General features: G+C 43.0%; 1 protein-coding gene across 3 annotated transcripts in view; it reads left to right on the top strand.

Annotated features, from left to right (window-relative positions):
• The first annotated feature begins 250 nt into the window (after positions 1–250).
• Positions 251–13946, top strand: part of LOC140658720 (fibronectin type-III domain-containing protein 3a-like) — a 50565-nt gene continuing 36869 nt past the window's right edge. For 2 of the 3 annotated variants that reach the window (XM_072877442.1, XM_072877441.1), the window contains exons 1-2: positions 251–355; positions 5620–5723. The gene's annotated coding sequence lies outside the window, so the exon portion shown is untranslated. The remainder of the gene's footprint in view (positions 356–5619; positions 5724–13946) is intronic. The other variant, XM_072877443.1, reaches the window with a different exon arrangement.

Genomic DNA, 13946 nt, shown 5'->3' with positions numbered 1-13946 from the left:
GTGGCACCTTTGTCTCCACTCGGTGCCACCTCTGCCTTGAAGAGCTGTGTCCCCTCCCTCGCCCCCCAGCCCTGCCTCCCCCGCCAGGCACCCGCGGGCCCGCGCTCCCGCCCGGCCGGGGCCTCCTCAGCCACCTGCGGGCTCCCCCGCCGCCCCCCCGCGCCCCTTTTCGCGGGAGCGGGTGGCTGAAGACGAAGATCGGCCCGGCCTGTGGTTGGCGCGCCCGCCCGCCCGCTCGCCCGCCCCCAGCCGCCGGCGGCGGCGCAGGCGCAGTGCCCGCATTCCATCATGGCGGAACGGTCGGTTGGCGGTCGGCAGCGCCGGGGTTGAGGCAGGGGCTGCGGCGCCGCGCACGGTCAGTGCTGCCGCGGGGCCGCCGCGACGCGGCCCGAGACGGGGGCCGCTCCCGTGGGCTCCCTCTGCTCCCCGCTTCCCCCCGGGGCGGGCGGGAGAGAGCGGCGGGGCCGGGCCGGGGGAGAGCGGCGCTCCCCACCCAAGGCGCGGTGGGCAGTGCCAGGAGCTGGCGGCCGGCTCGACCCGCCGCCGCCGCCGGCGGGGAGCGGAGCGGAGCCCCGCGGCGGGGAGCGGAGCCCGCCGAGGCGGGGCTGGGCGGGGGGAAGGCGGCGGGGTGCCGGCCCGGCTGTGGCGGGAGGCGGGGGGGTGCGGGACGGCGGCCGGGGTGGGGGGTGGGGGAAGGCAGCAGGGGGCCGCCGTGTGGGACGGGGCGCGGGGCAGCGGGGTGCCCGCCATGTGGGGCGAGGGGGAGCGGGGGGATTGAGGGGAGAAGCGGGACCCCGGGGTATGGGGCGGGTGTTGGGGGGACCCCGGGGCATGGGGCAGGCTTGGGGTGGACGTGGCGCACGGGGCAGGTGGGGGCAGCCCGGCGTATGGGGGAGGATGGGCTGCCTGGGGCAGGCGCGGGCTGGGCGGAGGCAGGGCGAAGGGGGAGCCGGGGCAGGAGGAGGAGGAGGAGGGCTGTACGGGTGGGCTGCCCCACGGGGCGCAGGGGGTCTGCCCAGGGAGAACGGGGGCTCTGGGGTGCCGGGGCTGGGGTCGGCGCGGGGTGCGGGGGGGGCGCTGCTAACGGGACAGCCCCGCTGCGGCGGCAGCCCCCGGGCGGCCGGGCCGGGCTGGGCTGGGGAGGGGAGGGGAGGCAGAGGGCGCTGGGGCCGGGGTCGCGGCGGTGCCGCTCGCAGGGCGGGGGTATCTCGGCTGTGTTTCAGCGAGCCCCGCGGTGCCTCCCCGGATGGGGTTAATGCCAGCGAGCTCCCCGGACTCGCTCTTCCCTCCGCCCGTTCCCGCTCCTCTCCCCAACGCACACATTCTCCGTCTCTCCCCCCTCCTTTTTCTTCCATTTCTTTGGGGAGAGGGGGGTGAGATCTGAAGTCGTTCCCCCCTCCACCAGCTCCCCCCCCCCCCCCCCCCCCCGGCTCCGTTCTCCCTCCTCGGCAGCCGGAGCTGCTGCCTGCAAATGCCACGTAGCCTTCGAGTTGTTCCCCTTGGCTGATCAGCAGCTCGAGTACCAGACACCTCCCCCAGCTCCTCCTGGGGTCGGGGCAGGGGGAGGTCAGTCCTGTCATCCAGTGTTTGGGTGGTGACCATCTCTTACCCTCCCCCATTCTGCTTTGTCCCCCTCTGCCTTGGGGCAGCAGCAAAGGTGGGGACCCTACTGTGACTGCTTTTCAGCGCGGTCCTATTTACTGCCTCTTACAAAAGGCTGTTAACTTCAGCAACGTGGGGTTGCTTTCCTGCGGAGGGCTGGGGGAGCGTCTCCAGGGTTTCGTGGCCCCCAGCCTCAGCAGCCCCTCCGCTGCCTCTCCTTTGAGGCGCTTCATGCGCAGCCCATCGCAGGAATCTCAGAAAACAGGGTAATAATGCATTGCTGGCAGGTGTATTGGCTTCCCTCAGCAGCTCGCTCTCAGCTGGTTTCTGAGTTTTGATTCTGTTTAAAACTTGCTCCTCGGACTTCTTGTTGGAATGACGGCAATTTTCTGTAAAGCTAATTTATTTTCATAACGGAGGTTTCAATTTCTATCCATTCTTCGAATATTTGATGTCTTTTCTGTCCTGTGGTAGCTAGGTTTTTAACATTGGCAGTCCTTCCTTGCTTTAGCTGACACCTAATTGTGAATATTGACACACGGTTCTGCTGCAGATAAGTTATTTGGTAGCCCGGTACACGTATGCCTATGGCCTGTGATTCCTAATGTTCTTCTAATGTATTTATCTTTATGACACTTGGTTCAATAGGGAAATACTATCTCGGTCACAGATGGAAAGACTGAGGCACCGAAATATTTATGGCCCAAGGTCACACAGGAAGTATGTGGTGAGGCAGGGAATTGAATCTAGATTTCCTGAGACTCAGATTAGCATTTTAACCAGGGAAGCATCCTCTCTGTATTTTAAGCCAATAAATTGACCTTGGAGTTAATATCCAGTGTAGAAGAAAGTACTTTGTGTTTTGCTCAGTATCTTTGTGAGTAAGAAGCAAAACCCGAGTTGCTTCCCACACTTGCATTCCTTTCCTTGTTTTTTGTAGTTTGTCTGTGAAAAAGGATAAGGTGGTAAATAAGAAAGATGTTGACTTTCTCAAGGCTCTGTGTGTGTAGCCACGCATGTTGAAAAACAGCCAGCTGTTACAGCGTCCTCTCTTTGAGGTCTTTTTACCTTACTGTGTTCCAAATCTCTGGAAGTTTTGGAATGCTGTTATTGTCTGGGAATAATTTGTTCTTAGCTAGGATCAAATAAATCTAATATTCTATAAAGCTGAGTTCAAAGCAATTTACTTTGTGTTCATTGGTATCCTGGATCTTAGTTTGTCATTCTTAACACAGCAGTCTGTGAATAAACAGGATTTGGATTGACTGTCTTAAACGTCTCCTGGAGCAAGCTATTACAAGTTGTTCGCTCGGTTGTAGGCTCAGTATTGTTGCAGCAAGTTTTTGAAAAACTTGGCCTTCGCTGCAATTAAGCAGCACTTTGACAATGAGATGGAATAATTTCAGCTCTTGGGCTTTGTATCTGCACAGATACGTATCGCAGGCTGTTTTCATTCCCATTATATTAGAATAGCTTATTTTTGTTTGTAAAATTTGGTAGTTCATTTTACCACAGTGTTTTACTTGCCAATGGTTTTGAGGAATTGGATGTTAGAATAGTTTAAAACAATAACTCCTCGTGTATTCACCTTTAGAGAGAATAAAGATAAGTTTGTCTACACAAGTGCATTTCCTGCCACAACCCTTGATCACAAACTGCATCTTTCTTTGATGTTGTACTGAAACCAAATTTGCAACACAGTTGAATATAAATGTTCTCTATAACGCTTTTAACGGTCTTTTGTTTGGGTTTTTTTGGAGGCTAGCGTTTGCATCGTGTTGACTGTGTGGGTTGTCACACCCATGCCAACAATCTTTCATCTTTTATGTTTATTTTAGGAAAGGTTTGGTGAGTCCTTAAAAAAACAGATTTCATATGTACTGTGCAAACAGTAAAAATGCCAGCATGCTGCTCACCAGCGAGAGTGCCTGGCCTTGGCAAAGCCCCACTGGGAAATGCAGTATGCTTGAGCCGTACTATGTATGTATTTGTAGACCCATTTGTATACCCATTACTGAAAAAGGTTTTGGAATCCCTTAGGGTGAATTTCAAGCAAATTAAAATACATGTTTTAAGCTTGGAAGACTGAAACTGGCACTTTTATTTGATGACCTGTTGTTTCCCCAACTTGGAAGACTTCTTGTCAAACTGTAGAAGTAAGCTTGTAACTTCTAAGAAAATACACAACTGGGAAGGCATTCTTACAATATTCTGCATCAAAGTCAGAAGCGGCTATGAAATCCTGTAAGAATTCCTTCCCTAGTTACATATTTTCTTCATTTCCTGTCATCATTTCATTTAATCAGAGAAGAATTTTAAATTTATCTCTGAAAGCAGATGAGAAAACCTCACTATTAGTAATACTGCAACAGTCGAGAGACTTTAGGAAAAAAATTACATTTCTCACTTCTAATTTTGCTGTCTCAAAACGATCAGGTCTGAACTGTCGCTATTTAAAACTGTGGTTGCTCATTGCTCTGGTTTCAAGGCTGGTGAGTATCAGAGCAGTAACCTTTTCATTTTTTTCACCTGTTTTTAGCAAGTTGTCATGAAGCTTACCAAGGTCAAGATGGTTAGTTTTCAGCTGTTATCTTTGCTGCAAGCCAGACCTTAACTGAAAAGTTTTGGATTCCTGAGTGAGGAGCACACACTGAACTCTTTATTGCATTCTTGAAGAGCTTATTGTAAAAGCGGCGATAATTTATTCTTTCAGTGGTGCTAACACAATCCTTTCTGTGTATTGACCAGCAAAGACAGACCACTGGCTCGGAGCCCTTAGTCCGTTTCCCTCTTAATGTAAATCTGCTATTGTTCCCAATATCTTGATTGATGTGGAAAATGCCTCCGTTTGCTCAAGATTCACTTTTCCAGCATTGGGGCCTGATGCTTTATATTTTTTTTGCCCATGTCTCATTAAAAGTAGTTCAGGAAGAACATTTATTAGGCTGTGACTTCAGACACATCTGCGACTTCAAGACAGTATCACCTTTCTGGGGAAAATAACAATGGATCTGCTGTGTTTGCTGGAGGAAGCTGTGAGCTTTTGCTGGCTGGCTCAGTGCAAAGTTAGCCAGCTTAGCTTATAAACTACCTCAGTGAGCTACAGGGGCAGTGATTTCTTACAGTGTTCCAGTAAAACTGCAGAACGTATGTGCCTGTGCCTTATCTTTAGAAAAACTATATTGGGAATTGGCTAGTATTTGTAAAGACTTCCGAAGTTTGGAGAGCCAAAACTGTGCAATTTACAATCTTCAGTGTGCAAATGGTTTCGGAACTGGAGTTTGGTACTGGATCCAGTCGTTTGAGAAAGATGATGATTTTTACATTATTAAATGCAATGTCTTGAATGGCTTCAGCGACTACTGAAGCTCTTCATTACCTTCTCCTGGTGGAGCATCTTTAGTGGAACAGTTTCTAGAATAAAGCTGTGCTGCCCCATAACAGTAAACTGTGATTGTGTTTTCCAGATTGTACAATTTTTGTCTTTTCAATGTACCCTATCAGAGGATAAATATGTGCATGGTAATTTAAATTTGGATACATTTACATACTTTTTGGAAATTGGTTTTTTTCGTCGTTACTGTCATATGGAGGAATAGAGCGCCAAGTAGATAACTAGGTAAATACACTTAATTGCCGCAGAATGCACTTCATACGGGAACCGTCTTCATAGCGTTCAAGTTACCTTTCACTAATTAGATCACAGCTTAAGCAGTGCAGTGTCTTTGGCTAGTACGGCACTAAATGTGTGTGCAACGTTCACGCAGTTGTCAGGTTTTGCATTCTGTAGGTACTGAATGAATGCAGGAAGGCTGCGTAAGGTCTTTTGGTTCTTTCCCAGTGGAGTCTTCCTTGGGCTTTATTTGCTGATTCTAGTGGAGTTAATCATTGGCTGTTCTCTGATGTCTTTTGCTGCTTTATTGAATGTAGGTTGTTTTCTGCAGCCTTTTTTCTTAAAACTTTATGCTTGCCAAGTCACTGAAAAGAAAATTACTGTTACTTTTTTCTTGTCTGCAGAAAGAAGACTGAGGGACAGTACAGCACATTGCTCATACTACAGCAGGCGCTGACCGTGTAACATTTATCAACAGGAGCAAATTCAAGGCAGGAGAGTGTCAACGGTAATTAGACATAACTTACTGTTCTCTCAGATTTTATGAAGCATTTTTTCCTGTTAAGTCTCTAAGTAACACTTTAAGGTGAAAGAATATAAAAGTATTTGACATACTTCTAAACTTAGGACTCCTTTTTTTTTTCCCTCTTCTTTTTCCTGGAAGAAATTTTTTGATAACTTATTGTCAAATGTAAAAAAATGAATTGGGGAAGGAAGAACTGATACAGTTCTTGAGGTAAGAAGAGGTTCAATATTTCCACATAAACATTATTGATTTTATAAGGTACCAACCTCACCTTTATTTCCACATTAATTTCTCTCTCTCTCTCCCTTCCCCCCACCCCTGTAGCTGGAAGTGTTGTCTTGGAGAGAGACTCGCATAATTGGCCTTTGGATAAAGAAAGTAAATTCTGTTTTTAGCGAAATGCATTTCCTGCGTAGAAAACAGCTGGAGTGGGTGGTAGCATACTGATAAGTGAGGGACTAGGTGGCCTTACTCAGATACATTGTTTTTAGTTGGAGTCATGGAATTGAGCACCTCAGTGGTGGAATTGATCAGATCATGGAACTGACTCGCTTGAAAAGTGGAAAGAAATCTGTCAGAAAATTGCCATCGATATGGCACTTGTGAGAGCAAGATTTCTCCAACTTTTTTTTTTTTTAATGAAGATTCCTGTGAATTATCTTCTGATGTACAATACTGCAAGACCCTTATGAAACCACGGCAATTGCATTCTTGAAAGTTCAAGTAGCCAAAAGTAAAGACAAGTTTTAGAAGCTGTTGGCTAGAACAGCATATTTTACATGGGAGGAGAATAAGCAGATGCAGTATAAAGCACTTGTGAATAAGAAATCACCTTTTTGATGTAAAGACACAAAGTAGTTGTTTTCATTTTTTGAAGAGTTGACGTATGTCCTGAAGACCATCATCAAGCTTTTTCTAAAAACAACGTTTAGGTATAGAACCACCCGCTGCATTGGTGGAGGCCTGGTCTTTCCAATTCATATATTTGAATTCATGTTTCACCATCTATCTGTGGATTAGAAGACAGCAGTTGTTAATATTGCTCAAAATGGGTGTCCATCGATACTAGGCAACTATTATATGGTCACTAATTAACCCTATCCTTTGACAAGTTTTTGATCACGGTATGCGTGATGTTGGCTGCATATAGCTGACAACAGTGTATTCCTTAGCCTGACGTGACTGCTGCATCAAGGAAAGCAATCGCACATCAGCTGCGTCAGAGGATGGAATTGCATTTTTGCGTTGCATCACAGCTAACGTGCTGTTTTATTGAATTGAAAGGCATCCAAGCAGATTTTAGTTTTTCTGTGATGGGGGTGTGTATTTTTGCTGAGGTTAGGTCCCCCTCTAATGAAGAATTAGTTTTCATGTTATGACTAGGCACCAAAATTAAAATGTAATATGCTAGTCTCAGCTTTGTGAACAGCAGTTTATCTCATCTTCCCAAGCCCTTACGTGTTTGCTTCACAATTGTCTAATGCAACAGAAGAAATCAAGTAAAGAACTGAATGGTAGCTAATCAATGTAGAATAGAAAGTGATGTGAAACTGCGTAAGTAAGTACAAAACAAGTCTTTGGGGAGAAAAGTTTAAAGCGTCCTGTGAGCGAAAGATCAATCATCAGAAGGATTTCTTACAAGATATAAAGGAAAAAACATTGGTAACCATGTTATAGTCTCCTGAGTTGAGTAGATATTTGGGGAGGAAAATTGTTTAACCATGTTAAACACGGCATTATAAATTTGGATGACGTATTTTTATCTGCTGTTTCATGCCCTTTATTAAATAGCTTCAACATTGATATCTCTTTAATGGCGATCAGTTGCTTTCAGTTCTGCCATGTGAAGTATTAAAGTGTTCCAAACTAGTGAAGTGATCGGTACCATTAACTTATCACTTGAGTTGGGTTCGTCATGTTACAGTTACGTGAAGGAATAAAGGCAGCCTTTAATATTTGCACAGATGTAAGTGGTTTAGTATTCTTTAAGTACTTGCAAGACGGTACATGCTAGTATTGAGCAGAATGACTGTTCTCATCAGAAGGTTTAATCTGCTTACCAATACATTTTTGTCCATTTCAAAATGTCAGTGGTGATGGTTATTTAGAAGAATTATTCCATTTTGGAAGATATTATGTAAACACCTTTTTGGTGTATTGTAAACTGTCATTTTGCTTTTTAATGCCTAGATCTCTTAGAATATAAACTTTATAAAAACATATATATAAACTGTCATCCTTAGATTCTTCAAAACTGTGACAATTTACACTTACACTCTTATGTAAAGGTGTGATTACATCCCCAAACCTGTAGCAGGTTAATTGATTTACCAATAAATATTGAAAGCTCAGACATAGAAGCAAATTATTTTAGTGTGTTACCATGCATCAGCTGAACTGCGATAATGGTTATATGCACGTTCCTGGCCTGTCAGAAACGCTGGGTGAAGTGTGTTTGCTTAAACCTCGTGTATGATCTCATACTTGCATTTTACCTTGCATTTTCCATGAACTAAAAAAATGCACATGGTCTGTTACTATGAGACTGTTCAGATGTGGTAATTTAAGTAATTTATTGGTGTGTTTTAGCCCTTGGTTTAAGTATAACCTGTTTTAACTAGACTAATTTGATCCGCTCTGCAGCTAAGGCATTACAGCCTGAACCGCTTCTCATGTTGCGCAAGGGAAACAGTCTTCAGATTGTGTATCAAAATAATTCTTCCTTGCTTGAAGTTTGCATAATCTCTTACAATTTGAAGAAATCCTTTGCTTTTGCTGTATTTTTATGCTTGGTTTTGAAGTCATGTTTTGTAAGAGAGTTCTTAAATTTAAAAGCTTGTTTGTATCAATACATTGACAGGAATCATCGAGCACACTTCTGATTCGCAGAAGCAGGTTGAATCAGAGCTAGGGGAAAATCAGCCTTTGCTTTCCTTAGTGTCTACAGAAACCTGAAAGCAAACTCCTGCTTGTATTAATCTTGTCAAGTCCTGATATTACTTCTGTTTTGTTGGATTAGACGACAGCTGGCTGCTCTGACCAGTCCTGTGGTAGGGAGCCTTTCCTGGAAATAGCGTCGTTGCTGTTGGTTTTAATAATCTGGATGATTGCTCTCTCTTAGAGTCAAACTTAAAATAAAAAACAAATTGTTGTTCAAGATTTGGAATGCAAGTGTTTGGAAAATAACTTTTGGATCAGATCTTGTTTGTATCATACCAGCTGTGCCAACTTTGTGCTGGTGTCTGCCATCCCATAATGCTCTCTAGGTTAATTTAGGACAGGTATTACACAGCTCTGGCACTAAAACGGTCTGAGTTTTGGTGCTTCCCTGGCATAATCCCAGGAGGTTTCACTGGTTCAGCAGACTGACATCCGCATCTGTACAACGCGCAGCGTGGCATGTTTGGTGTCGGGAAATACATCGCATAGGACAAAGTAGAGCATCCAAGCTCGGGGTACCCTTAAATTTGCCACTTTGCTGGCTGGTCCTCAGCCAGCTGTTACTTGAAGATTATAAGAAAAGCTTTTAAAAATACTTAAATATTTATTGCTTGCTGTGAACTAGGTATTCCTTGCTATAGGGAGGAAACGCAGATGAACAAGGTGCTATGGAATATGTGTTCCTGTTGCAGTGGACTTGTCTGCACATACAATAGCCATTTCTTTGGATTGTTTCCAGTCTTTGAAACAGAACTTTTTGCCCTGAATTTGAAGAAGGTTGGTAAATAAATGGGCAGAACTTGTTTCTTTTAAGGGGAAAAATTATCATAAAAGGGATTAAATTTTACGTTCCACCTCAAGACCGAATTTTTCCCATAGGGAAGAATTGTACTTAGTTATCCAGATACTTAACCTGAATTTCAGAATCTTGGAGCACGTGCTGCTCCCTGTAGAAACTTGTAGTTCCCATCTTGTATATCTTGGCACGGTTTTAAACGTTTTGCTTCATCTGTTCAGCTCTGTAGTTACTTAAAGGTGTAAACTCCAGCTGCCTTTTTGCTGACCGGTTAAGGTTTCTCTGTGGCCATTACTGCATTATCACCAAGATATATTTTCAGATACGTAGTAGGACTTGTGCTCTTAAGAGTATAGGGTTGTCTTTCTAGAGCCGTGTGTATTTTATCTGCACATAAATAGCCTGTTAGCTTTGCCAGCTGTTCTTTACCACTGTTGACGTTGTGACTGCACCATGAGACCTGTGAGGACACCATCACTGCTTTTGTTCTTCGTAGGGTTTTCCTTTCTCATTTTTTATAATTTTTTTTGCATTTCAACAGTGCGCTCTACTTCGTGTGACTCTGGTCAGAAGGTTTTCTGGAACTACTTTTCCATGAACCGTGGTGTATGTTACTTCTGTAACTTCCAAGTGATTTAGATAGACATTTGGGTATAGAATTTCAGTAGTATGTTGTTAATGTGTAAATAAACTGGTTTCCTTCAAGGCCTAAACAACCACAACAATGTTTTGAAATTCAGGGGACACAGTTTCACACTTAGAAAATCATATTTAAAATAAATATGTTGTTACATTGCATTTATTAAAAGCTTTTTCATATAAGCTTAAAAATTTCACGCTTTGTGTAGCTTTAGGACGTTAAAATGAGCAACTTGGCTTATGCCAGAACATGTCATCTTCCTAGCTGGTGGAAAGAAGCAGTCAGTTTTGCATTTAATTATTATTATTTTTTTTAACAACAGCAATACAGCTGGAAAATATCTTAATCCCATTACTTTTTTTTAAAGTTAAAATAAGAATGAAACACTTTAAGGGCTCAGCCCTTTGAGATGTTCAATTCTCCTGAACACTTCTAGAAGTAGGAATGGGACCTTTCAGGAACTACTGGGTTTTGTTGTATGGGGCTGGTCACTTAGGAAGCAGCACAGAAGTGCTTAGGTTATGACTCTGCTTTTCTGGCAATAACAGTAAAGACATAAAATAACTATAACAATGAAGGAAAATATTTATCTAGGAGTAATGTCATGTTTGTGTTATAGAAACTGTTAATGCAAACCTTACAGGCCTCATAAATGACTAATTAAGAGGACAGACACGGCCCTAACATGACCGATGAGCATATTGTTAAAGAACAGGTCCAGTCTAATGAGCATATTGTTAAAGAACAGGTCCAGTCTAACGTACTCTGGGCACTGACAGATAACTTTCTTCCCAGCTCACGACAATGGAGTTTCTCTTGTGAAGAACAGCAAGAAGTTCTTCAGTTACTCAGAAAACGTGTATAACCCTCTAGGGTGAGCACTACCCTTCAGGCTGTGCATTTCCCTTTTTTGTCCCCATGGAGCAGAGCTCTCAAATCTTGAGGGATGTAGTTTCAGGCTAGAAAATAATTTTTAAGTGCTGTGGGCGGTTGCTTGTGTAGTTCCTATTTGAGGGTGGAGGGGAGCAATTTTTTTTATTGCTTTCCTGGCGCAGTCACATCAGGAACCTGATCCAGATTGGTAAGGGAGGATGAAAGTTGATATTGTCACTTACGTCAGAGTTCCCGTGTGTCTTAGTATGTTGTATCTGCTGTTTCTCTGCTTTTTTAGGGTTTTTTGGTGTCCGTGATATGAGGGCTTTCCATCTCAATCTTACTCCTCCTTCAGGGAGAATTTCTATGGGCAGTCAGGTATCACAGTACCCTGAGAGATGAGCATTAATACTTAATTGTCTGTAGGAAAAAAGTGTCCTTTTGTAATTTGCTAGTTGCTCTCCCCCCTAGCTCTCCTACAGAGCCTTTCCACCTTGACTTCCCCCTCCGTGGGTCATTCAGTCCGCAGGAGCCAGCCAACTTTCTGCAGCTTTTAGGAAGTTACTAGAGGTCCTTCTGGCGACTGGCCTGATGTGTTTGATCCCCAGACGGTCTTTGTGAGGGCAGAAGGTCTATCTGGCCTGTGATAAAAGGCTTGTGGTCACCTCTATATTTTACCGTGGAAACTATTAGCACTACTTTAGAATGATAAGCATTTAAGTAACAGTTAAACTTTTTGGAAAACACAGAGAGATGTTTTGGAATTGTCACTTTTTTAGACATCAAAAGAGAAAAAGATTTTAAGAGTTTCTAGAAGAAAACACTTGGCGCAGAGTGCGGAAACCTTGTACTATGTGTCTGTGGAGTTGGGGTGGGCATTTTGTTGAGTTTTTTTTATTTTACTTGGGTCACAGACCTCACCTAGGTCAAAATTGCGAGGTCCTAGCAGTACCTAGATCAAAATGACATTGGGCTTTTCACAGCTGTAAGTATTAAAAATGTTTGACTGAGCACATTTGTTGGGTAAGTCACGAAGAACCTTTTCAGTATCAAAGTTGCGGTGCCCTTCTGGCTAGAAGCCAAACTTCATACAGGATGGTGCAGACAAATTCACTTGGGTGTCATTACAAATTATTTCCAACGTTTTAATCAAAACATATATTTAGTTTTGAACAGATGACTGTTATGGAGTGATGGTGGTCTCTTCAGGGCTAAAGTTGTAACTGAGCTTCTGTTAAGTCTCTCATTCCCTTAATCTTGCTAAAAGTAAACCAGTCCACCTAGAACGTCTCACGTGTGGTCCTGCGGCAGAGGAGAACTATTTTAGGATTGGGATGATATCTTAAACACCTTGGTAATACTGTTTATTTGAAAAACTTGGGTGGGAGAGAGTAGCTTGTATCTTTTTTTCCAAAATGTTTCCTACCTCAAAATTGCGTGGGGCATAAATTTCAAATCTGGAGGGGTGAGGTTTTTTTAGAATTCATAAATAAGGTTTGATCTTTTTGACGAGGCTATTCCTTAGCCTGAGGTTGGGGACGACTTTTGTTTGGGTCTACTGTTGTTCTTTTTAACAACCTTCAGAGATTGCTGATGCAAAATTCAGCTGACAGGTTAGAGTGTGTTTAAAATAATCTGAAGTCTCAGTTTGCAAGAGATCTTCTGGAGTCTAAGGCGTGGCAGTGTCTCAAAGTTTTCTTTATCCAGGTTACGTGAGGTTCGTATATGTCCATGGATCCAGTTCTAAATGTTACTTTTTTCCAAAGGTAAAAGACACTAGTGAAGGAAGTTGCTTGTAATGAGACTGGGGTTTTTTTCCCCACTTAGAGAAAATAAATGTATATAATATAAAAAAGTATAGTAAATATATATTTAAAATACTAATTAGTAATTCTATTAATATAAAAAGGTAGAATTAAAGCTTCAGGTTTTTTATACAATACTGCTTTTAATAAATAGCAATATTGTAGTAGTTTACTTCCTGCAATAAATGTAAACTTACGATCAGGCTAGAAGGTTGCATAAGGCAGTGAACCTAGAAATCAGGAAGCCTGGGCTAAATTTCTAGCTCTCCATCAGACTTCCTCTTTAGGCCTGGACACATTGTTCTCTCTAACTCAGGCATACTGTATTTAAAAAAAAAAGTGTCTCCATTTAAGTAATAAGCTCCTTGGAATAGGAACCTTCTCATGTTAAATCCAGCACTTACTCTAATGAAAATACAGTCTTTGTGATCGCTTCTGTATGGGATTATAAACTTTTTTTTTTTACTGTTTATGAAATCTGTTCAGCTTCCACTCTGGACAGTGGAGTGAAGCTGATCCATTTCTATCTACAGTGTTCCCCCTCCCATTTAGTTTCTGTGTGATATCTTTCTGGAGAGGGAACTTTAATACACTAGGAAAGTATTTTAATATGAGGTAACAGGATTTCTAAAACTTGCTAAATACATATCACTGCTACACATTTGCACAATAAGTAATCTCATAGTCTATTAATATGATAAAAGGATATAATTCCAACAAAAAAGTTATTTTTTCACTATATGAAATTTTTCTTATTTCGTATAGTACTATAAAGCATGTTTAATGAATATACAAACTTTTATTTGTTTTTACATGCCCTGCACATAAATAGTTGCCCATTTATTGTTACTGCCTAAAGAGCAACCACGTCTGTAAAACTGTTGATGTGGTGTTGGTGTTTACTGGTGACTGTTCCAAATTTCTTGATAAAACAGAAACGGTGCGTTTATGCAGGAAAATTATTCCAGTCGTAACTTTTTCTTAGAAATATGACTGTTGTAATGGTAAAGTTGTTTCTGTTGTGTCATCCAAGTGGAAGTGACAGTGAGTTGAACGTGGCGTCTCGTTCCAAGCCGCATGTTGGCAAGTGGCCGAAGGAGGCTTCGGAATGCAGCAAGCATCGTTTCCAGTGGTTTTAGTGAACGTTTGTT

The sequence above is a fragment of the Ciconia boyciana genome, chromosome 12 (assembly GCF_034638445.1).
Source record: "Ciconia boyciana chromosome 12, ASM3463844v1, whole genome shotgun sequence".
Lineage (NCBI taxonomy): Eukaryota > Metazoa > Chordata > Aves > Ciconiiformes > Ciconiidae > Ciconia > Ciconia boyciana.
Note: the sequence above shows the minus strand (reverse complement) of the source record. Positions and strands in the feature narration are given on the sequence as shown.